This window comes from Saccopteryx leptura, chromosome 3 (genome assembly GCF_036850995.1).
Source record: "Saccopteryx leptura isolate mSacLep1 chromosome 3, mSacLep1_pri_phased_curated, whole genome shotgun sequence".
Lineage (NCBI taxonomy): Eukaryota > Metazoa > Chordata > Mammalia > Chiroptera > Emballonuridae > Saccopteryx > Saccopteryx leptura.
In genome coordinates, this window is record NC_089505.1 from 104,295,023 (window position 1) to 104,319,780 (window position 24,758).

General features: G+C 42.1%; 1 long non-coding RNA gene and 1 other non-coding gene across 2 annotated transcripts in view; both read left to right on the forward strand.

Annotated features, from left to right (window-relative positions):
- On the forward strand, positions 1-106 carry LOC136401974 (U6 spliceosomal RNA). The gene has a single exon (XR_010750892.1). It is a non-coding gene; the product is annotated as a U6 spliceosomal RNA (small nuclear RNA).
- Positions 107-3,608: 3,502 nt separating this feature from the next.
- Positions 3,609-24,758, forward strand: part of LOC136399856 (uncharacterized) — a 194,104-nt gene continuing 172,954 nt past the window's right edge. Inside the window, exon 1 of the long non-coding RNA XR_010750216.1 lies at positions 3,609-3,743. This is a non-coding gene — a long non-coding RNA (uncharacterized lncRNA). The remainder of the gene's footprint in view (positions 3,744-24,758) is intronic.

The window sequence follows — 24,758 nt, forward strand, 5'->3', positions numbered from 1 at the left end:
GTGCTCGCTTCGGCAGCACATATACTAAAATTGGAACGATACAGAGAAGATTAGCATGGCCCCTGCGCAAGGGGTCTCATCAGGAACTGTATTGGCTGATACTTTGATCCTGGACTTCCCAGCCTCCAGAATTGTGAGAAATAAATTTCTCTTTAAGCCACTCAGTCTAAAGTACTTTTGTTCTAGTAGCCCAAACTGACAAAGGAAATAGATAATATTTATTAGAAGACGTGGACAAAGTAGTAGGACTTACCTAGGAATTCCTATGTGCCAGATACTCTTCTAGGTACTTCTCAGGCATGACCTCATTTAATCCTCACAACAGATCTATATAGTAGAGCCTATTATTACCTATTATCTCCATTTTAATAATGGGCATAATCAGACCTGAACTCAAAAGTCCTCTTATCTAGCCTGATCAGTGGTGGCACAGTGGATAGAGCATCAATCTGACGCTGAGGTCCCAGGTTCAAAACCCTGAGGGGGCAGGCTTGAGCCTGGGCTCACCAGCTTGAGCACAGGGTTGCTGGCTTGAGCAAGGGGTCACTGGTTTGGCTGGAGCACTCCACTCCCGTCAAGGCATATGTGAAAAGCAATCATTGAACAACTAAAGTGCCACAACTACAAGTTGGTGCTTCTCATCTCTCTCCCTGTGTGTCTCTCTCTATAAAAAAAAAAAAAGTTCTCTCATCCAAAAAAGTTTCTCTAGCTCCCATCCCCACCACCCAGGGCATACCTCTTCTTCCTCTGAATTAAGCTTACCAATTGCTTCTGTTTTTCCAAGACATTTCTTTTCTGTCTAATATAATCATTCGTGTGGCTCACTCATCTCCCCATTCAATTTCAAGCCCCGTGAAGACAGGGGTTTTTGTCTAGTGTGTTCACTGCTATACCTTCAGAGCGTAGAGCAGGACCTGGCATGTAGTAGGGGCCGAGTAAATAAACTAGGTATGGAATATGTGTTTGTGTCCACCAGGATGCCTGGTCTAGGGCCTGGTGGTGGTGTTCCAGAACTAAGAGCCTCCCCATGTTTTGGACTCAGCCTTTGCTCTGACTGTCTCTCCCTGGCTGATTGTCTGTTAAGTTGCCAGCTCTCAGATACTCAGTGTCAGTCTGGTGTCAGGAAAAGAGCTTGGACTTTGGAACCAGACAGATGAGGCTCAAATCTGAGTGCACCTCCATCTGGAATGAGGCCGAGTGTAAATAAACAGAACCAAGTATATGACCTTTGATAGCTTTCTTTAATTTCCTCATCTATAAAATGGGAGCATTACTATCCAAAATTATTGTTAGGATCAAATGAGAAAATGCCTACAGAGAACTTGTTTATTTAATTTAGTTCCTCCCTTTGGTGGAAGATAGGGATTGGGCCAATGTCATCTTCTTAGACTAGCAGCCTCAGTTTCCACATCTGTGAAATGGGAGTTGTGAAATGCAAGATAATATAGAATCCCTATAACCTAAAATGTTCTTCTCCCAGATCTGTGTGGGAGTAGCTTTCTCTTGTTCTTCTTTTTTCTTTTTTTAGATTCTTTTGTTGATTAAATGATTTTTATTTATTTATTTTTATAGAGAGAAAAAAATGGGAGAAAGAGAGAAAGAAAAGAAATGGGAGAGAAAGGAATGGGGTTGGGGTTGGGGGTGGGAAGCATCAACTTGTAGTAATTGCTTCCCGTATGTGTCTTGACTGGGCAAGCCTGGGGATTCAAACTATAGACCTCAGCGTTCCAGGTTGCCACTTTATCCACTGTACCATCAAAGGTTAGGTGGCAATATATATAAGATTTTACTTGTTCATTATAGAGAGGGGAGGGGGGGAGAAGCAGGAAGCATCATCTCCCATATGTGCCTTGACCAGGCAAGCCCAGGGTTTTGAACCGGCAACCTCAGCGTTTCCAGGTTGACGCTTTATCCACTGCACCACCACAGGTCAGGCCTAGGTGGCAATATTTTAAATTTAATTTAAATATTTATTTATTATTATTATTTTTTTTAGATTTTATTCATTTTAGAGAGGAGAGAGAGAGAGAGAGAGAGAGAGAGAGAGAGAGACAAAGGAGAAGCAGGAAGCATCAACTCCCATAAGTACCTTGACCAGGGAAACCAGGGTTTTGAACTGGCAACCTCAGAGTTCTAGGTCATCACTTTATCCACTGCGCCACCACAGGTCAGGCTAATTTAATTTAAATATTTTTAAAGAGAAGGCATTTGAAAAGAATTAGGGATCAATACACATGATTCAATTTTTCTGGTTTCTTCTTTTAATTTCATGATACACAAATTAAAAATGATCTTAAAATTTCAAAGAAATGTCTACTTAAGGAAGAAATAGGGAGAAATGAGAAAGTTCTGTATAAGAGTCTGTTGTTAAATAAGAAGACAAAGAAATAGTAAATAAGCAGGAGAGGTGTTTATTCTAAATCTAAGGTGCTTAATGCTGAAACAATACCTGGACTATGTTATTGGGATAAATTATAGCAACTTTTTAAAAAATATTTAACACTTTTTAAAATGAAAAAAGCAACAAATTATATGAGAAAAAAAAAACAAATTGTCTTATTGTTTTAATCACATCAAATAAGTTTTAAGTAATCTGTCTTGTGTATGTAATTCTCCTGCTTAAATGTGTTCAATGAATTTCTTCCGCCATCCATTCCTTTAGTTTTGCATTAAATACAGATTAGTTTTGCCTGTTTTCTAATTTCATATAAGTGAAATTATAAAGAATGTACATTTTGTATGGTTTCTTTTTAATTGATTTTTAGAGAGAGAGGAAGAGAGAGATAGAAAGAGAAACATTGATTCATTATTCTACTTATTTATGCATACCTTGGTTGATTCTTGTAAATATGCCCTGATTGGGGATCAAACCACCACTTTAGTGTATTGGATCAATGCTCTAACCAACTGAGCTAATCTGCCAGGGCTGTATGGTTTCTCTGGCTCAGTATAATGTTTTCATAAAGATTTTATTTATTGATTTTACAGAAGGGGAGGGGTAGTGAGAAGTATCAATTCATATTTGCTTCACTATAGTTGTTCACTGCTTGCTGGTCATATGTGCCTTGACCAGGCAAGCCCAGGGTTTTGAACCTGTGACCTCAGTGTTCCAGGTCGATGGTCCATCCACTGTGGCACCACAGATCAGGCAGCATAATGTTGTTTTTTTGTTTTTTGTTTTTTGTTTTTTCCATTTTTCTGAAGCTGGAAACAGGGAGAGACAGTCAGACAGACTCCCGCATGCGCCCGACCGGGATCCACCCGGCACGCCCACCAGGGGCGACGCTCTACCCACCAGGGGGCGATGCTCTGCCCATCCTGGGCGTCGCCATGTTGCGACCAGAGCCACTCTAGCGCCTGGGGCAGAGGCAAAGGAGCCATCCCCAGCGCCCGGGCCATTTTGCTCCAGTGGAGCCTTGGCTGCGGGAGGGGAAGAGAGAGACAGAGAGGAAGGCGCGGCGGAGGGGTGGAGAAGCAAATGGGCGTTTCTCCTGTGTGCCCTGGCCGGGAATCGAACCCGGGTCCTCTGCACGCTAGGCCGACGCTCTACCGCTGAGCCAACCGGCCAGGGCTGTTTTTTTAATATTTTATTTATTGATTTTTAGAGAGAGAGAGAGAGAAAGAGAAGGGGGAGGAGCAGGAAGCATCAACTCCCATATGTGCCTTGACCAGGCAAGCCCAAGGTTTCGAACCGGCGACCTCAGTGTTCCAGGTCGACGCTTTATCCCACTGCGCCACCACAGGTCAGGCCAGCATAATGTTTTTAAAGTTTATTTGTGAGTTTCCTACATCATTAAGTCTTCCCATTTTATAACTGAGTACTGTTTCATTGCATGAATACACCGCAAGTTGTTCCTCTGTTCACCAGTTAATATTTGGCCTGTTTCCTGTTTTTGGAGCTATTTAAATTAAGCTACTATGAAGTTATAAGTGTTTTTGAGGAAACATATTTGCTTTTCTCTTAGCTAAACACCTAGAAGTGGAATTTCTGGGTAAATGTATGTGTAACTTCACAAAAACTGCCAGTTTCCTAAAGTGGTGTAATATTTTACACTCACCAACAATATTCAAGGGTACCGGTAGCTTCGCATCCTCAATACTTGATAGACTTGGTCTTTTCCATCTTAGCCATTCTAACAGGTTTGTCATGGCGTCAAAAAAAAATTTTTTTTTTAAGATTTTACTTATAGATTTTACAGAGAGAGAAGAAAGAGAGGGGGTGGAGCAAGAAGTATCAACTCATAGTTTCTTCACTTTAGTTGTTCATTGACTGCTTTTTGCATATGTGCTTTGACTGGGCAAGCCCAGGGTTTTGAACCAGCAACTGCAGCATTCCAGGTGGACACTGTAGTCACTGTGCCACCACAACTCAAGCAAAAGTTAAATGAGCCTTCTTGAGGTATAATTTGCATATAGTACATTCCACCCATTGTAAGTGTAGAGTTCGTTGAGTTTTGACCAACGTATACAGTTATGTAACCATCACCACAATCACGATACGGAATATTTTAATCTGCCTTCCCTCAATATTTCCTTTACTGTCAGTTTCTCCAACCAGTCCTATCCCTTAGCAACCACTGATCAGCCTCTATAGCTTCACTTTTCTAGAATTTTATATAAATGAAAGTATTCATTGTGTCATCTTTTGTGGCAGGCTTTCAGTTAGCATATGCTTGAGATTTGTCATATTGTGTGTATCAGTCATTTATTCTTTTTTATTGCTGAGTAGATTACTGTGTGTAGACACATTACAATTTGTTTATTCACTTACCAGTTAATGGACATTTGCTTACATTTTTGGCTGTTATGAACAAAACTGTTATTTGTGTAGGCATAAGTTTTCATTTACCTTGGATAAAAACACAGGACTGAAATTGTTGTGGCATGTGGTAAGTGTATATTTGATTTTATTTTTTAATTTTTTTTAAATATTTTTTATTTATTCATTTTAGAGAGACAGACAGACAGACAGACAGAAAGGAGGAGCAGGAAGCATCAACTCCCATATGTGCCTTGACCAGGCAAGCCCAGGGTTTTGAACCGGCAACCTCAGTGTTTCCAGGTCGAAACTTTATCCACTGCGCCACCACAAGACAGGCTATATTTGATTTTATAAGAAATTCTCTCCCTGGCAGGATGGCTTGGTTGGTTAGAGTGTCGTCCCAGTATAGAAAGGTTGCTGGTTTGATCTGGGGTCAGGGCACATACAGGAACAGATCAATGTTTCTGTCTTTCTCTCGCTGTCTTCCTTCCTCCTTCTCAAATCAATAAAAAATTAACATAAAAAAAGAAACTTCCAAATCATTTTCCAAAGTGGCCGTATCATTTTGTATTCCCACCAGCAACATAGAGGAATTTCAGTTGCTTTCCATCCTTGTCAACATTTAGTATTGTCAGCCTTTTTCATTTTAGCCGTTCTCATGGGTGGGTAACGGTATCTCATGATTTTTTTTATTTTTTTTATTATTATTATTTTTTTTGGTATTTTTCTGAAGTTGGAAACGGGGAGAGACAGTGAGACAGACTCCCGCATGCGCCCGACTGGGATCCACCCAGCACGCCCACCAGGGGGTGATGCTCTGCCCCTCCGGGGCGTCATTCTGTTGCGACCAGAGCCACTCCAGCGCCTGAGGCAGAGGCCAAGGAGCCATCCCCAGCGCCTGGGCCATCTTTGCTCCATTGGAGCCTCGCTGAGGGAGGGGAAGAGAGAGACAGAGAGGAAGGAGAGAGGGAGGGGTGGAGAAGCAGATGGGCGCTTCTCCTGTGTGCCCTGGCCGGGAATCGAACCGGGACTTCTGCATGCCAGGCCGACGCTCTACCACTGAGCCAACCGGCCAGGGCCTCATGATTTTTTTTTTAATTTTTTTTTTTTACTTAGACAGAGAGTGAGTCAGAGAAAGGGATAGACAGGGACAGACAGACAGGATTGGAGAGAGATGAGAAGCATCAATCATTAGTTTTTCATTGCGCATTGCAACACCTTAGTTGTTCATTGATTGCTTTCTTATACGTGCCTTGACCGCGGGCCTTCAGCAGACTGAGTAACCCCTTTGCTGGAGCCAGCGACCTTGGGCTCAAGCTGGTGGGCTTTTGCTCAAACCAGATGAGCCGGCGCTCAAGCTGGCGACCTTGGGGTCTCGAACCTGGGTCCTCTGCATCCCAGTTCGATGCTCTATCCACTGCACCACCGCCTGGTCAGGCTCTCATGATTTTTAATATGTATTTCTGTGATGACTAATGATGTTGAGCATCTTTTCATGTATTTATTGACCATTTGTATATTTTGTGTATCTATCAAAATGTCTGTTTTAAAATTTAATTCCATTCATTTGGCATTACCAAATTTTATTGATTGATATTTAGAGAGCCAAATGAAAGAGAAAAAGAAAGAAGCATTCATTTATTGTTCCACTTAATTGTGTGTTCATTGGTCACTTCCCTTATGTGCCCTGACCAGGGATCAAACCTGCAACGTTGGTGTTTTGGAACAGTGCTCTAACCAACTGAGCTAACTGGCTAGGGCTGTTGAAATGTCTTTTAAAATCTTTTGCTGATCTTCTCTGTAAGTGCTGCTTATTTTATTTATTTATTTATTACAGGGACAGAGAGAGTCAGAGAGAGGGATAGACAGGGACAGACAGACAGGAACGGAGAGATGAGAAGCATCAATCATTAGTTTTTCATTGCGCATTGCAACACCTTAGTTGTTCATTGATTGCTTTCTCATATGTGCCTTGACTGCGGGCCTTCAGCAGACCAGTGACCCCTTGCCCGAGCCAGCAACCTTGGGTCCAAGCTGGTGAGCTTTTGCTCAAACCGGATGAGCCCGTGCTCAAGCTGGCGACCTTGGGGTCTCAAACCTGGGTCCTCTGCATCCCAGTCTGATGCTCTATCCACTGCGCCACCACCTGGTCAGGTGAGTGCTGCTTATTTTATTATTAAGTAGTAAGAGTTCTTTTTTATACAGTGTGTCCATAAAGTCATGGTGCACTTTTGACCAGTCACAGGAAAGCAACAAAAGACGATAGAAATGTGAAATCTGCACCAATTAAAAGGAAAACTCTCCCAGTTTCATACCTATTCAGTGCAGCTCGATGTGGGCTCACACACAGATTTTTTAGGGCTCCTTAGATAGCTATCCCGTATAGCCTCTACAGACTCGTCACTGACTGATGGCCTACCAGAACAAGGTTTCTCCACCAAACTGCCGGTTTCCTTCAACTGCTTTTCCCACCGAGTAATGTTATTTCTATGTGGTGGCGCTTCGTTATAAACACGTAGATATTCATGTTGCACTTTGGTCACGAATTCGAATTTAGCGAGCCAAAGAACACACTGAACTTTCCTCTGTACCGTCCACATCTCGACTGGCATGGCCATGGGCTGCTCCGCTGTATACACGGTGTTATGTCATCATCTGCACATGCACACATGCTGCCACATCATCCTCCAGAAACTGGGAGGGTTTTCCTTACTTACACACTGTATATTCTAGATATATGCATTGCAAGTATTCTCTTCCAAACTATGGCTTGTCTTTTCATTCTATGAAAGAGCAGAAGATTTTAATTTTGATGAATCTCTTTTTTTTTTTATTTTGTGGTTTAGATGTTTCGTGTTCTAAAAAATCTTACCTAATCTAAGGTCACAGATATATTCTCCTATGGGTCTCTTTTCCCAGAAATTTTACCTTTAACATTTAGATCCATGATTCATTTCATGTTAATTTTTATATATGGAATGAGGTAATAGTAGAGGTTCATTTTATTTTTCTTCAAATATCCAGTTTTTCAGTACCATCTATTAAAAAAACTATCCTTTCTCCATTCAATTTTAGTATTACCTTTGTTGAAAATCAATTGACTACACTGTGCGAGTTTACTTCTGATTTCTTTAATATGTTCCATTGATTTATATGTCAATACTGGCCCTAATGTTTAAATTTTTAATGTATTGTTCACTATTTTATTACATATATTTTCTGTAAGTAAATTTCATTCCTTTGTGGAACCACACACAAAAACTAAAGAGATGTTTTCTATTCATTATTTTAAAAAATACAAATAAGCAACTTGACCTGTGGTGGCCCAGTGGATAAAGCATCGACCTGGAATGCTGAGATCACCAGTTTGAAACCCTGGGCTTGCTCAGTCAAGGCACATACAAGAAGTAATTACTATGAGTTCATGCTTCCTGATTCCCCCCTTCTCTCTCTCTCTCTCTCTCTCTCTCTCTCTCTCTCTGTCTCTGTCTTTCTCTTCTCTCTATCTAAAAATCAGTCAATAAATAAAAAAGTACAAATAAGCAGAAATAGTTTTGGCTGGTTGGCTCAGTTGTCACAAAACACCAAGGTTGCAGGTCTGATCCCTAGTCAGGGCATATACAAGAAGCAACCAATGAAAGCACAATTAAAAGCACATCTAAGTGGAGCAACAAATTAATGCTTCCCTCTTTCTCTCTACCTTCCTTTCTAAAATCAATCAATAAAAAATTTTTCTTAAACAAATAAACAGAAATAATAAAATTAATAAGAAAATAAAAGTTGTTAATAACCCACCCCTATAGAGTACTACTGTTATTTTTTATAGACTTTATCTTCTAGATCTTCCTTCTATGTTGAAATATGCTAACAAAGTGGCAACATATTAAACAGTCTGTCTTACAATCTGTTTTCCCCAACCACAGTATCTTGTGGAGTATATTCAATTAAATGAGTGGTGCGATGATTTGCCCCACACATTTGGCAAAGTTTGGAGACATTTTCTGGTTAGTATAAATGGGAGGGTGCTGTAACATCTAATGGGTAGAGGCCAGGGATGCTGGCAGGCATTCTACAATGCTCAGGACAGTCCCTGGAACAAAGAATTATTCAGTTCAAAGAGTTAATCGTCTCGAGGTTGAGAAATCCTGAATTAACTAGTGTACATAATATGTTCAATACAATACTTGGCACATATTGACTGCTTTGCAAAAGTAAAACGAGTAATTTTGGGGGGAAAAATGTTTCCAGAAGCAGGAATACGAGTTTGGTGGATCCAGAGTCGCACGGTGCTTTCCTCAAATACCTAGCCATGAGGCTGTTATGCGGTGAGAGGCTCACAATGAAGTGGTTTTGTCACCACAAATTCCTGGTAAACCAAAGGTGAGCAATACCTTCAAGACAAGAGACCTGCAGCTGTGGACCTTGGACTCTTCTGTGTGGGGTAGGATGTGCAGGCTCACACATTCCCCCTCCCCGACCAGGCAGCATCTCACTTGGCCAGAGTTCCAGCTGTTGTCTGGGTTAGTGCAAACAAAGACCTTTGGGCTGTCCCAGATTCAGAATTTATCACCCATGAGCCCCTCCCAGTTTACAGAAGTGCTAGGAAGACACATTCTAGGTCAGCAGGAATTAAGTGGGGCCCCTGGGGGGGGGTGTCACGTGGGCAGATGACACAAGCAGGATGAACTGGAGAGAGACAAACCGCAGTCCAGGGGAAAGTGCAGCCCGAGCGCAGTTTGAGCGCAGTTTGATTCAATTCAACAAAGCTAAGTGTTTAGCAATATTTATTGCATTCCTACTGTGAGGAAGGCTGTTTGGAATAGTGGTTAGAAGCATAGTCTGTAAGAAAGGGACATTTCAGTCCCAGGTTTGCCAGCACTAGGTGTTTGCCTTTTATAAGGCACATCATGTCTCTGACACACATAGTACATATGTGCTCAATAAATCATGTATGTGTGTTGTTCAGTGCTCAGACACAAAAAAGTTGAGCTCAGGGACATTTTTACACCTATTTTACAAAAGAATAAAGCAAGGCTCAAACAGGTGAAGGGTTTTGCCTGATGTCACAGGCCAAAGTAAGTGGAGAGAAGCGCTGTGACCAACATGGAAAATAGAAAGATGAAAATGATGCAGTCCTTGTCATCAAACAACCAGAGTCTCATAGGGGAGGTAAAGACAGGTCAAAGTCTAATTCCAAGCAAAGAGATGATGAGAGAGGTGCTATCAAAGAATGTTCAGGCCCTGGCCGGTTGGCTCAGCGGTAGAGCGTCGGCCTGGCGTGCAGGGGACCCGGGTTCGATTCCCGGCCAGGGCACATAGGAGAAGCGCCCATTTGCTTCTCCACCCCCCCTCCTTCCTCTCTGTCTCTCTCTTCCCCTCCCGCAGCCAAGGCTCCATTGGAGCAGGGTTGGCCCAGGCGCTGAGGATGGCTCTGTGGCCTCTGCCTCAGGCGTTAGAATGGCTCTGGTTGCAACAGAGCGACACCGCAGATGGGCAGAGCATTCCCCCCTGGTGGGCATGCCGGGTAGATCCCAGTCGGGCGCATGCGGGAGTTTCTGACTGCCTCCCCGTTTCCAACTTCAGAAAAATGCAAAGAAAAAAAAATGTTCAGGTGGGATGGGGCAGGTTGGAGGTCAATACTAGGTGGGGGCAACCAGGAAGGCTCCATGGAGGAACTGGTGGTCTTTGAAGATGGGTAGGCTTGGCTCTGGCTGGATAGCTCAGTTGGTTAGAGAATCCTCCCCAAGCACAGAGGTTGCAAGTTCCATTCCCAGTCAGGGCACATATAGGAGCAGATCAATGTTTCTGTCTCTCTCTTCCTCTCTCCTTTCTTCTTTCTCTCTAAAATCAATACAATAAGCATTATATAAAAAAGAAGAAGAAGAAGAAGATGGGTAGGCTTGAGAGTAGGCAGCCAGCCACATCCTTCAGAGTGATGTCCTAAGAAGTATGACCAGTGGGTTGGGCCATAGGATGTGTGTCTATGGCGGCAGGAAGACATGATCTGGCTGAGAAAGTTAATAAATTAGGGCAAGACTATTTGTTTGGTGGAAATAGGAAAGGGGTAATGTTCGAAATAATTTCAAACCAAAAGGGCACAGGCACCACCTGATCACAATGGATACTAAGCTGAAAACAACCCCATGGCCATGAGGGTGGAGGCAAACTGAATACCACACTAAATATCCTGGAGAGGTAGGCATCAACCTACGAAGACTCCCTTACAGCTTTTGGCAACAGCCCGTTCCTATACTGGTTTATAGATCCAGTTATCCTATTCTCATTATTTTTTTAACTATTGATTGATTTTTTTTTTTTAGAGAGAGAGGAACGTAGAGTGAGAGAGAAACATTGATCTGTTCTTGTATGTGGCCTGACCAGGGATTGAACAGCAATACTGCACATTAGGGTGATGCTCTAACCAACTAAGCTGCCCAGCCAGGGCTGATTTTATATTTTGTTTTCTTTCTTAAATTACATAATAAGTATTTTTTCATGTCAAAATGCTTTAAAGCCGGACAAGGCGATGGCGCAGTGGATAGAATGTCGGACTGGGATGCCGAGAACCCAGGTTCGAGATCCCAAGGTTGCCAACTTGAGCGTGGGCTCATCTGGTTTGAGCAAAAGCTCACCAGCTTGGACCCAAGGTCGCTGGCTTGAGCAAGGGGTTACTCAGTCTGCTGAAGGCCTGCGGTCAAGGCACATATGAGAAAACAATCAATGAACAACTAAGGTATCGCAATGCTCAATGAAAAACTAATGATTGATGCTTCTCATCTCTCCATTCCTGTCTGTTTATCCCTATCTATTTCTCTCCCTGACTCTCTCTCTCTGCCTCTGTAAAATAAATAAATAAATAAATAAAAATTAATATGTCTGATTATTTTTTAAAAAACGCTTTAGAAATATTTTAATGACTGCATTCTATCCTATAGTATATATTCATATAAATTTAGATAACCATATTTATTATACTTTAAATATAACTTAAAATTTTTTTATTATTTATTCATTTTAGAAAGGTAGGGGAAGAGTGAGAGGGAGAGAGAGAGAGAGAGAGAGAGAGAGAGAGAGAAGGGTGGGAGAGAAGCGGGAAGCATCAACTCCCATCTGTGCCTTAACCAGGCAAGCCCAGGGCTTTTGACAAGATCGGGCGCGTTCAGGGTGGTATGGCCGTAGACGCTTTAGCCCAGGGATTTTGAATCAGCAACCTCAGCATTCCAGGTTGATGCTTTATCCACTGCACCACCACAGGTAAAGCTAACTTTTTTGTTTTTAAGTGAAGGAGAGAGAGAGAGAGATGGACAGACAGAAAGGGAGAGAGATAAGAAGCATCAACTCATAGTTGTGTCACTTTAGTTGTTCATTGATTGCTTTCTCATGTGCGCCTTGACCACGGGGAGGGCTCCAGCTGAGCCAGTGACCCCTTGCTCAAGCCAGCAACCTTGTGCTCCAGCTAGTGACCTTGGTTTCAAGACAGCGACCTCTGGGCTCAATCCAGTGACCTTAGGATCATGTTGATGAACCCACACTCAAGCTAGATGAGCCCACACTCAAGGTGGCAACCTCAGGGTTTCAAACCTGGGACCACAGTATCCCAGGTCGATGGCTCTACCCACTGCACCACCACCTGTCAGGCAAGAGAAAAAATCCATTTTTTTAAAAAGATTTTATGTATTCTTTTTTTTTTTTTTTTTTTTTTGGTATTTTTCTGAAGCTGGAAACGGGGAGGCAGTCAGACAAACTCCCGCATGCACCCGACCAGGATCCACCCGGCACGCCCACCGGGGGGCGATGCTCTGCGCATCCGGGGCGTCACTCTGTCGTGACCAGAGCCACTCTAGCACCTGGGGCAGAGGCCAAGGAGCCATCCCCAGCGCCTGGGCCATCTTTTGCTCCAATGGAGCCTCGGCTGCGGGAGGGGAAGAGAGAGACAGAGAGGAAGGAGAGGGGGAGGGGTGGAGAAGCAGATGGGTGCCTCTCCTGTGTGCCCTGGCTGAGAATCGAACCAGGGACTTCCGCACGCCAGGCCGACGCTCTACCACTGAGCCAACCTGCCAGGGCTATGTATTCATTTTTGAGAGGAGAGAGAGTGTGAGCAAGAAGATGGGGGGGGGGAGCAGAAAGCATCAACTCTCATATGTGCCTTGACCAGGCAAGCCTGAGGTTTTGAACCAACATGACCTCAGCGTTCCACTGCGTCACCACAAGTCAGGCAAGGTTGGCATTTTTTCATTTGCAACCAAAAGACTTCTGACTAATACAATTATGAGGGATCTCAACTGTCATTCTAAGGAGTCCTACATAGACTCTAGAGAGACATGAAAGGGAGGGGAAAGCAGCCAGGAAAAAGGAAAAAGAAGATGTGATCATTACTGAAGCAAACTCTCTAGCGGGTAAAGAAAATTGAAGTGACAGTATAGGAAAGTAGAGGGAGCATCTACAGACCCCTCTTGTCAGAAAAAGAGGGCACCTAAGTTTTTGCTTAGATTTAAAGAGACAGGATCCAATAAATTAGTCTTTGCCATCATCCAGTTGTTTCTTCCTGAACCAGCACTTAAATGTTGGATCTGATTTTAAGTGTACCAAGATAAAGTCAGAGAGACTTCTGTATGTTACAGAACTCAAAATACTCACAAATATCATTTAGCCATTAAAATTACGTTATAAATGAATATGTATAATCATGGAAGATATAGCCAATATATCATTAAGGGATAAATCAAGTTACAAAATAGTATGTATAGCATGAAAGACATTATAACAGAATATTGTTATGGATCCAAAATCTCTTTCCTCTTTCTTCTTTGGTCATTGAATTCCAAGTTTGTTCAGGTATTCACCTTTTCGAACAGGTGTCCATATCTAGAACTTAACTAAAGATTTAACTTTAAGCCAGTCATGGTAATGCTAGTGATTGTTTTGGGGGCAGCCATGTGTGGGATTTTGTCTGGCCAATAAGAGGAAGGCGAATCTGCTGGAGAGCTACTGGTTTCCTGCTAGTTTAAAAAGAAGACTTAGCCTGACCAGGCGGTGGCTCAGTAGATAGAGCGTCGGACTGGGATGCAGAGGACCCAGGTTCGAAACCCTGAGATCACCAGCTTGAGTGCAGGCTCATCTGCTTTGAACAAAAGCTCACCAACTTGGACCCAAGGTCGCTGGCTTGAGCAAGGGGTTACTTGGTCTGCTGTAACCCCATGGTCAAGGCACATATGAGAGAGCAATCAATGAACAACTAAGGTGTTGCAATGAAAAACTAATGATTGATGCTTCTCCATCTCTCTCCTTTCCTGTCTGTCTGTCCCTATCTATTCCTCTCTCTGACTCTCTCTCTGTCTCTGTAAATAAATAAATAAATAAATAAATAAATAAATAAATAAATAAATAAATAAATAAAATAAAATAAAAAGAAGACTTACTCAAAAAGTAAAACACAGTTACCATATGACCCAGCAATTTTACTCTTAGGTATGTACCCCAAGAGAATTGAAAACATCTGTCTACATAAAAACTTACATACAAATGTTCACAGCAGCAGTATAATAGTCTAAAAATAGAAACAACCCAAATGTCCATCCACTGATGCATGGACAAAGAAAATCTATATTATAGAAAATTATTTAACCATCTAAAGGCATGAAGTACTGATACATTTTACAACATGAATGAACCTTGAAAACATTACACTAAATGAAATAAGTCAGTCACAAAAGATCACATACTTTAAGATTCTATTTAAATGAAACATCCAGAATAGGCAAATCCATAGGGACAGAAAGTGGATTAGTTGTTGCCTACGGTTGGGGATGGGGAGTATTTTGAGGAGAAATATTATAGCTAATGGATACTAAGTTTTTTCCTGGAGTGATAGAATGTTCTAAAATTGATTGTGTTGATGGTTACATAAATCTCCAAATATACTAAAAATAATTTAATTATATATTTAAAATTTTTTATTGATTGATTTTAGAGAGAAAGAGAGAGGAAGGGGGAGAGACAGAGACAGAGGGGGACAGAAAGGAAGAGAGACAGAAGCATCAACTCATAGTTGCATCACTTGAATGTTCATTGATTGCTTCTCATACGTGCCTTCACTAGGGAGCACCAGAGGACCCAGTGGCCCCTTGCTCAAGCCAGCAACCTTGGGCTTCAAGCCAGCGACCTTTGGGCTCAAGCCAGTGATCATGGTGTCATGTCAATGATCCCACACTCAAACCTATGTTTTTATTCTCAAGCTGGTGAGCCCATGCTCAAGCTAACGACCTCAGGGTTTTTACCCTGGGACCTCAGCGTCCCAGGCCAATGCTCTATCCACTGCAACACCACTAGTAAGACAAAAACCCTCACAATTTTAATTTTTAATTAAAATATTCACAGGGCCTTTACACAGTGGAATACACATAGCAAGATCTGTTGAACTGCTGACCCTGGGAGAGCTTAAGCTCTTAGTCTCTTCTCCAGTATGTGGTCTCTGGGGGCCTCCAGGTGCCAGGGTCAGTAGAATATGCTCAGTGCTCACCAAATCCTTAGGAAGCCTCTGCTCTGCTCTGCTCTGGTGTGGGTAACATTTGATCTTTTATGAATCAGGGCCCTTTTGAGTGTAAGTAACAGAAACATGCCAGGCTTAAGGCTAAAAAAGGGAATCTGTTATGAAGATACAAATAGTGCAGCTGAGGCACTAGGAAGTGGAAAATTCTGAAGATATAATCAGCAGCAGCCAGAGGGGCCAGTCCCATGATGCAAGTGTGCCACAGGCAAACAAAATGGCACAGAAGTCCAATGATTTGAGATGAAATCCTGGTTCTACCACTTACAAGCTGTGTGACCTCGGGCAAGTTATTTAACCCAGTTTTCTGATCTTAAAATGCAATAATAGCACCTACGTTATTGGGTTCATATGGGGAACTAATGGAGTTAATATATGTAAAATGCTTTAAAATGGTACCTTTTATGTAGCAAGTACTAAGGTTAATTCTTTATTATTATTGTTCCAGAATTAAATGAGAAGGCACTTAAACAATAGCACATTGTCTGGCTAGTATCCAGTAAATGTTTGATATTAGTATTATTTTTAACAACTTTATTTAGATACAATTTCCATACCATGCAATTCAATGGTTTTTAGCATATTCACAGAAATGTGCAATCATCACAGTAGACTTGAGAACATTTTCATTACCCCCAAAGGAACCTGCATGTCTTAGCCATCACCCCTAAATCTTTACATTCTCCCAGCCCTGAGCAACTACTGATATACATATTTTCTATCCCTTTAGATTTGCCCATTCTGATTATTTCATATAAATGGAACCATACAATATGTAAGTAATCCTTTGTGACTGGCTTTTTTCCTTAGCTTAATGTTTTCATTCATCCACTTATAGTATGTGTCAATACTTTATTCCTTTTCATTGTTGAGTAACATTTCATTGTGTGAATATGTACCAAAAGTATTAATTTTTATAATTAATAAGACAAATAGAGCCCTATTTAGTTTTCTATTGCTGTTGTAATTAATTACCAAAAATTTGGTAGCTTAAAGCGATAGAAATGTATAGTTCTTGGAGGCCAGAGGTCACACATGAGTCTTATAGGGCTAAAACCAAGGTGGCAGAACCGGTTCTTTCTAGAGACTCCAGGGAAAAACACATTTCTTACCCTTTCCAACTTCAGGGGTTGCTCAGATTCCTTGGATTGCAGACACATCACTCTAATCTCTGCTGCTGTCATCACAATGCCTAGTCCTCTTTTGCAGTTAATATTCCTCTATCCTCCTCTCATAAGGACACTTATGATTACATTTAGGGAACACCTGAATATTCATGCCATATAAATGTCCTTAACTTAATTAAATCTACAAAGTCTCTTTTGCCATATAAGGTAAAATTCATAGGTTCCAGAGATGAGGATCTGGATATCTTTGGGGGCCGATTATCAGTGTAGTATACTCTGTAATTAAAAATGTCTCGGCCCTGGCCGGTTGGCTCAGTGGTAGAGCGTCGGCCTGGCGTGCAGGAGTCCCAGGTTCGATTCCAGGCCAGGGCACACAGGAGAAGCGCCCATCTGCTTCTCCACTCTCCCCCTCTCCTTCCTCTCTGTCTCTCTCTTCCCCTCCCCCAGCCGAGGCTCCATTGGAGCAAATTTGGCCCTGGCGCTGAGGATGGCTCTATGGCCTCTGCCTCAGGCGCTAGAATGCCTCTGGTTGCAACAGAGCAACGCCCCAGATGGGCAGAGCATCGCCCCCTAGTGGGCATGCCGGGTGGATCCCGGTCGGGCACATGTGGGAGTCTGACTGCCTCCCGTTTTCAACTTCAGAAAAATACAAAAAAAAAGTCTCTTTATTGCCTCACCACTGGAGGTGCAATGGATAAAACATCAACTTGAGATGTTGAGGACTCAGGTTTGAAACCCCAAAGTCGCCAGCTTGAACATGGAATCATCAGCATGATCCTGGGTCACTGGCTTGAGCCCAAAGGTCACTGGCTTGAAGCCCAAGGTTGCTGGCTTGAGCCCAAAGTCATTGGCTTGAGCAAGGGATCACTGGCTTGGCTGGAGCTCCCCGGTCAAGGCACATATGAGAAGCAATCAATGAACAACTAAGGTGCCACAACTATGAGTTGATGCTTCTCATCTCTCTCCTTTCCTTCCTCTTTCTCAAGAAAAAACAAATGTCTCTTTCTCTTCTATTATTAGGAAATGAATCCTATAATCAATAGAATAGCAATAATACAACTGACTTGGGGCATGCATATATGACAACTGTACTGGTTGCTTTATCACCATGTCTAGCTAAGTAGGACAGTGCCACTGTGACATAAACCCTTGGCTCAGGAGGTGCAATTTCAGTTTGGAATGAACTAAGGGCCAGAGTTTTGCACAGTATCTTAATAACAATTTATGAAGAGGCTTTTTTTTTATATATAGGGACAGAGATAGAGAGGGATAGATAAGGACAGACAGACAGGAACAGAGAGAGATGAGAAGCATCAATCATCAGTTTTTCATTGCAACACCTTAGTTGTTCATTGATTGCTTTCTCATATGTGCCTTGACCATGGGCCTTCAGCCGACCGAGTAACCCTTGCTCGAGCCAGTGACCTTGGGTTCAAGCTGGTGAGCTTTTTTCTCAAGCCAGATGAGCCAGTGCTCAAGCTGGTGACCTCGGGGTCTCGAACCTGGGTCCTCCACATCCCAGTCTGACGCTCTATCCACTGCACCACTGCCTGGTCAGGCTGAAGAGTCTTCTATAGCCCAAGAAATTTACAGCTTTTACCTTTATAAGACAATTTTGCAAGGTGGACATTTTATAGAATAAGGAAATTAAAATTTAGCAAGGGTAAGCCACCTGCCCAAGGTCACAAGTGCAATAAGCAGCAGGATCTGAACTCAGGTCTGCATAATGTGGACACTGAAAGATCAGGCCCCAGTCACCATATCAAACAGCCTCTTGAGAAATAGGAGCTCCCTGGTTGTTAGACCAGAATAACAACCAAGAGAGGTATACAACTTGGGCATCCAGTTCAGTCATCTGTGACGCCTTAAGGGCCAGAGTTCACAGTTTGTGCTTGGTACCCTTGTCAGGGTTTTGACAGGCAATGTGTTTGTTAGACATGGTGTCCTTTCAAGACTGAACCAAACAGCCTCAGCCTGCCTGCACTGACCAGCAGAACAGGCCCCTCAGCTGAGTCACTGCCCTTGTTGTTTCACAACCTGTTTGTGCACTGAGGTGGCAGAGGCAGGGAAGGTCACCGTGGGTAGTGTCTTCTTGAGCTCCTGGATAGAGAGGAGACTCTCCGTGCCAGGTGCAAGGAGAGCTTGGCTCACCCTATGACCACCCAATTCTCACGTAGAAGTTTCTTGAATTTATTCTAGGCTCTCTTTTTGACCTTTGGTCCTATCCTGAACCAAGGGAAGTTTCAAAAAGCCTCAGTCAGTTCCTCATCTGTAAAGTGTGAAATGTATACATATTTAAGACATTGTGCACTCTACATCAACTATATAATCTCATATTTACAGCAAACCAGTGAGATAGATGCTATTATTTCACTTTACAAATGCAAATACTGAACATCAGAGATGTTCTATCACACAGCTAGTTAGTGCAGGGTCAATAATCAACCCCAAATCTGTATGATTTAAGAGCTTGGGTACAAAAGGAAATAGCAAGAAAAATTCTGTTCAGGGCCTGCCAGTCTATGCTGAGTCATTTAGCTAAGTCCCTTCTGCTCCTTGGACCTTGTTTTCCCCATATACTGTATTCTGTGGGTGGAGGAGAGGAAACTAAACTAGGAGGCTGAAAGCTCACTTTAAGTTTTTGATTCTATGATTTCATGTCAGAAGGTCTTTCCCTAAGTCACTCCTTAGGCATGGTCTCTATTCCCTACCCAGCCCATTCTTGCTTCTTCTGAGTGAAGAGCAGACAACACTGATGAAGAATTCCTCTAACATGGAGATTTCTCAGAAAGTCTCAGCTCTTGCTTACAATTTTTTCATGACTTGCATTGAGCCATGCCACATCCATAAAACTGGGATGAGTATAATACCAGCAACCCAGTTGCAGAACATACCACTGTGCTAGATGTGTCATACACATTTCCTTTTATCTTCATAATGGCCATAGGAGAGGATGTCACTGCTTGAGGTCATTTGGCTTATAAGAGGTGGAGTTGGCATCTCAGCCAAAGTGAGGTGTGTCCTTATCCTTTGCCTCATTGCTTCTCTTATATCTTACTCCTGATGGTGGGAGAATGGGCTGAAATGAATGGAAAGTACTTGGTGAACTGTAATTGCTGTAGACATGTGAACTATTAAAAGTTATTATTAGTTCTCTTTTCCCCAATCCAGCAGGAGCTCAGTTCTGAGTCTTCAACCATTATTGTGTCTGCAAATTGTGCCAAGATGAGCGGCTTTCTGTGGGTTCTTGGTGTATAATTGCCTACTGATATAATTCACAAGGACAAATAGGTGCGATCAGTCAGTGATACATAGGCCACACAGGAAAGATAATGATGTTGGGAATTAGCTCTGTGGGTGACTTGGTCACTACCAAGGACTCTATGCCCGTTTCATCCCTCATTTATTCTCAGCTTTTCTCTGCCATTATGATTTTGCCATTATGGCCACATTCTCACTCTTTCCCCAATGAAATGGGAAGAAAGAATTCTCAGAACAAGTGTAAAAGCCAATCAAATACACTTCCTTATCAGTTCCCCTATTCTGACTTTTATTCTCACTTCTTTCTTGCCTGTTGTGGTCTCATAGAGGTCACACACCTGTCCTGTCATCCCTGACAGCCTCATCCTCCAGCAGGGTTTCTTCTAGATTAACAGATTTCGCTGGCTGTTCCACTCTATTCACTCTTTTCTGCTTCCTAATGAAATTCTGTGTGTGTGTGTGTGTGTGTGTGTGTGTGTGTGTGTGTGTGTGTGTGTGACAGAGACAGAAAGACAGAGATAGCGACAGATAGGGACAGACAGAAAGGCAGACAGATGAGAAGCATCAATTCTTCATTGTAGTACCTTAGTTATTCATTGATTGCTTTCTCATGTGTGCCTTGACCTGGGGGCTACATCAGAGCAAGTGACCCTCTTGCTCAAGGCCAGCGATCTTGGGTTTCAAGTCAGCGACCATGGGATCATGTCTATGATCTCACGCTCAAGCCAATGACCCTGTGGTCAAGCGGGCAACCTCGGGGCTTCGAACCAGGGTCCTCTGCAACCCAGTCTCTATCCACTATCCACTGAATCACTGCCTGGTCAGGCCTGTAACTCTGTTTTTTAATTTACCAGTACTCACTGTGTACCAAACTCTGTGTTTAGAGTGACATTCCAATTTTTCAAAATGGAGAAAAATAATTTTTTCCTAAATACTAGAATTTTTTCTAAAATAGTAGAATTTCTTGCCTGGCCTGTGGTGGCACAGAATGCTCAGGTTGCTGGTTCAAAACACTGGGCTTACATGGTCAAGGCACATATGGCGAGGAATCAATCAATAAACAACTAAAGTGAAGCAACTATGAGTTAATACTTCTTGATCCCCATCCTTCTCTCTCCTCTTTCTGTAAAATCAATAAAAAAAATCTTAAAAAATAAAATATTAGAATTTCTTACAATAAGCATGTAATGATCTTGTAACCAGAAAATAACTATGCATTTTTCATTAAATTTTACTTACATAAAATTAAAATGCACCAATTTAAATGTACAGCTTGAAGAGTTTTGACTAATATACATATCTGAGTAACCACCACCACAATCAAAATATAGAATATTTCCATTTTCCTAAAAAGCTCCTTGTGTCCCTTTGCAATTAATCCTGCCCACTCCCTACTCCAGGCAAGCAGAGATCTGTTTTCACAATGAATTCGTTTTGTCTGCTCTGGAACTTCATATAAATGGAGTCACAAGTTATAGACTTTTTTGATGCCTGACTTCTTTCACTTAGAATGTAAGATTCATCCACTTGTTGTATCTATCAGTAGTTTTTTCTTTTTTTATTACTGAGTAATATTTCATTGCATAAATATATTAAATTTGTTTATCCATTTACCTGTAAATGGACATTTGGTTTGTTTTAAGGTTTTTTTTTTAAGTAACACATGTTCATCAAAAAATTGGAAAACAGAGACAAGTGGACGAAAAATAATCTTTGGCCTCATTAACCAAACAAAAGACAATTATTGTTAGCATTAGAGTGTGTTGTTTTTTCCTCAGTGCTCATATGTTTTGGAGATTCCATACAGTTAAAATCATATTGCACATATGACTTTGTAACTGGCTTTTTAGTTGACATGGAGACCAGAAACAAACACTTTTACTTCCAAAGATACTGCATGACAGACATAATTCATGCAGCTATGAAACTGGAAGAGCACCCCATGCTTCAAAAGGCTGGTATGAGGAGTAAATGAGTGTTGGGCAAACAAGTGTGTTAGGCTTGCTCGTTTTTTGTTGTTGTTGTTGTTGTTGTTTTTGTATTTTTCTGAAGTTGGAAACGGGGAGGCAGTCAGACAGATTCCTGCATGCACCCGACCGGGATCCACCCGGCGTGCCCACCAGGGGGCGATGCTCTGCCCATCTGGGGCTTCGCTCTGTTGCAACCAGAGCCATTCTATTGCCTGAGGCAGAGGCCACAGAGCCATCCTTAGCGCCCAAGCCAACTTTGCTCCAATGAAGCCTTGGCTGCGGGAGGGGAAGAGAGAGACAGAGAGGAAGGAGAGGGGAAGGGGTGGAGAAGCAGATGGGCGCTTCTCCTGTGTGCCCTGGCGGGAATCAAACCTGAGACTCCTGCACACCAGGCCGACGCTCTACCACTGAGCAAACCGGCCAGGGCCGGCTTGCTCATTTTTACTTTGCCTGATTGGTGCATGAGCACGGGGCAGCACCATGTGTGTATAGTCTATGTAAGACTGCAGGTGCTTGCCCTCAGAGTGGCAAATTGTAGATTGCAGATTGCCTGCCACCATTGGGAGGGGCCGTTTTTTGCTATTGTTTGTCAGAGAAGGGTTCCCCAACCCCCGGTCCTCTGTTGCAAGACTGTAATAAACGGAATGGCCCACCATCCTCCAGCTCCACAGTTCCTTTACCGTCTGCTTGAATTCAATGTGAACCTGCATGGCCATCGCCACCAGCCTTACAATGAGGGATCCAGATTCACAGAAAGTGCTTATCTCAGAGCTGTCACGGTAGGCAGTAAGCACACACTAAAGGGGAGTTGTCAAAGGGTCTCCATCTAGGAAATTTAAGAATCAGTGGGTTAATCATCTTCAGACAGAAAACAACATTGACTTCCCCAGACAGACCTGGGAGGGGATAAACCCAAACAGACAGTTACAGTTCACCTAAAACAGAGCTAATCGTTAATCTTTTATGGATATGTGTAATATATTAACTATTATAGCCTATCCCCCTTGAGGCACCTCAACACCTGGTCAACCAGAGGCTGAGGTTGGGTTGGCTGGGCTAAGTGGACAGGAACGAGTAAATAGGTCGACTAACCTTCTGCAACAGACTTTCTTAGGTCCCTACTTTAAGATTAATAAGAGGATGAAATGGTTGATGCTGCCTGTCATATGGGGTTAGGGAGGGGAACTCTTAACTCAGCAGTCGATGAAGACTATTAGGCACAAAATAACCTGGGCTATCTTACCTGTCTCTCAGAAACCAAACTCCTTAAGAGCAAGAATTGTATCATGTATTGTCATCGGGTGTTTGCTCTTGGTGGTTACTATTTATAATGATGCTGTCATTTTCATAACAGGAAAAAAATCCAAAGGTTAAGAATTACTAAGGCTAGGTATCTCTATGAATTATGAAAGATTCAACTACCATATTTTTTCAACTCTAACATGTACTTTGTGTCCATGTTTATTAGGCTTTGTCTTATAATACGTCACTTATAATGTGTCACTCTGTCTAATGTACATGGAGATGTTTCTCAATTGCCTGGAACTCTGTTATTAAGTAAATGCTGGAACTTAGACTGGATGTTGTCTAAGAACTGAGGCAATGTAATAGTGCAGTTTTCCATTCCAGGCAAGAATTCTTTCTACCATCATCTCTCCTTTAATATTTCCACTGGAACTAAGTTTACTTCTCATCCTTTCCATCACTGGATACCATCACTGTGATCAGTTGTTCCTCATATGAAGCTGAAATCTGTCTCCCATTTCCAACCAGCATTTCTAGTCCTGTCTTCTGGAACTACACAAAATAAGTCCAATTTGCTTAGGAGGGAGAGTGGCTTAGGACAGTAAACAAAGTCTCTGAAGGCAGGCAGATTTGGGTTTTAATCCTGACTCTGCCACTTATTAGCAAGTAACTTAACTTCTGTTTCCTCTTCTGTTAAGTGAGTTGAAGCACATATTGTCATGAGATTTAAATAAGATAAATATGTATAAAGAATCTGGCACCTGTTGCTCACTAAATATAAGATACTCTTCTTTTCTTTCTCTCCCCTCTCTCCTTGTTGGCATTGTTATAATCTTATATACTTGAAGATAAATGTATGTTCCCCCATTTTCAAGTCTTTTCCAAATTAAACACTCCTCAGTTCCTAAACCATTCTCCTAATTATGACTCTGATTCATGGCACACCTCCAACATACAGTATGTGCCACACATTGCCAAAGGCCTAAGAAGTGAAATAACTTGCCTAAAGCCATGTAATCAGTGGACAGGATTCAAACCTCGTTCTATCTGGCTCTCATCCCACACTTTTAAATCTAGACCAGTGCCGTCCAATAGAAATATATTGTTAACCACATATGTAATTTTAAGTATTCTAGGAGCCACATTAAAAAAAAAAGGTAACAAGAAACAGGTGAAATTAAATTTAATAATATATTTTATCAAACCCCAAATATCCAAAATATCATTTCAACATGTAATCAATATAAAAAATTATTGGGCTATTTCACATTCCTCTTTGCATAGTAAGTGTACAAAATCTCAATTGAAACTAGTCACATTTCAAGTGCTTAATCACCACGTAGGGCTCATGGCTGCTATGCTGTACAGCACTTACCTAGAGGACAGGTGCAATATCCCCTGCCTGGAAGTGAAGGACTTAGGTTCCAACCCTGAATTCAGTGCTAACTAAATATAGGAGGCCAAGAAAATTATTTAATAACCCCTTTGCTAACTTCTGTTATTCTCTCAACAAAAACAGTATTTATCAAGTGCCTACACTGTGTCAGGCATCATTCCAGTAGCTGGAGACATTGCAGTGAATAAAACCAAGCCCCTGGTAAGTAGGCATTGTGTCACCTAATTTATAAAGAAAAATACAGCAGAGTTTGAGGGGTGGGGCCAAGTCAGACAGCAGATTGCATTTTGAAATACAGTGTGTCCGTAAAGTCATGGTGCATTTTTGATCGGTCACAGGAAAGCAACAAAAGACGATAGAAATGTGAAATCTGCACCAAATAAAAGGAAAACCCTCCCACTTTCTGTAGGATGATGTGGCAGCATGTGCGCATGTGCAGATGATGACGTAA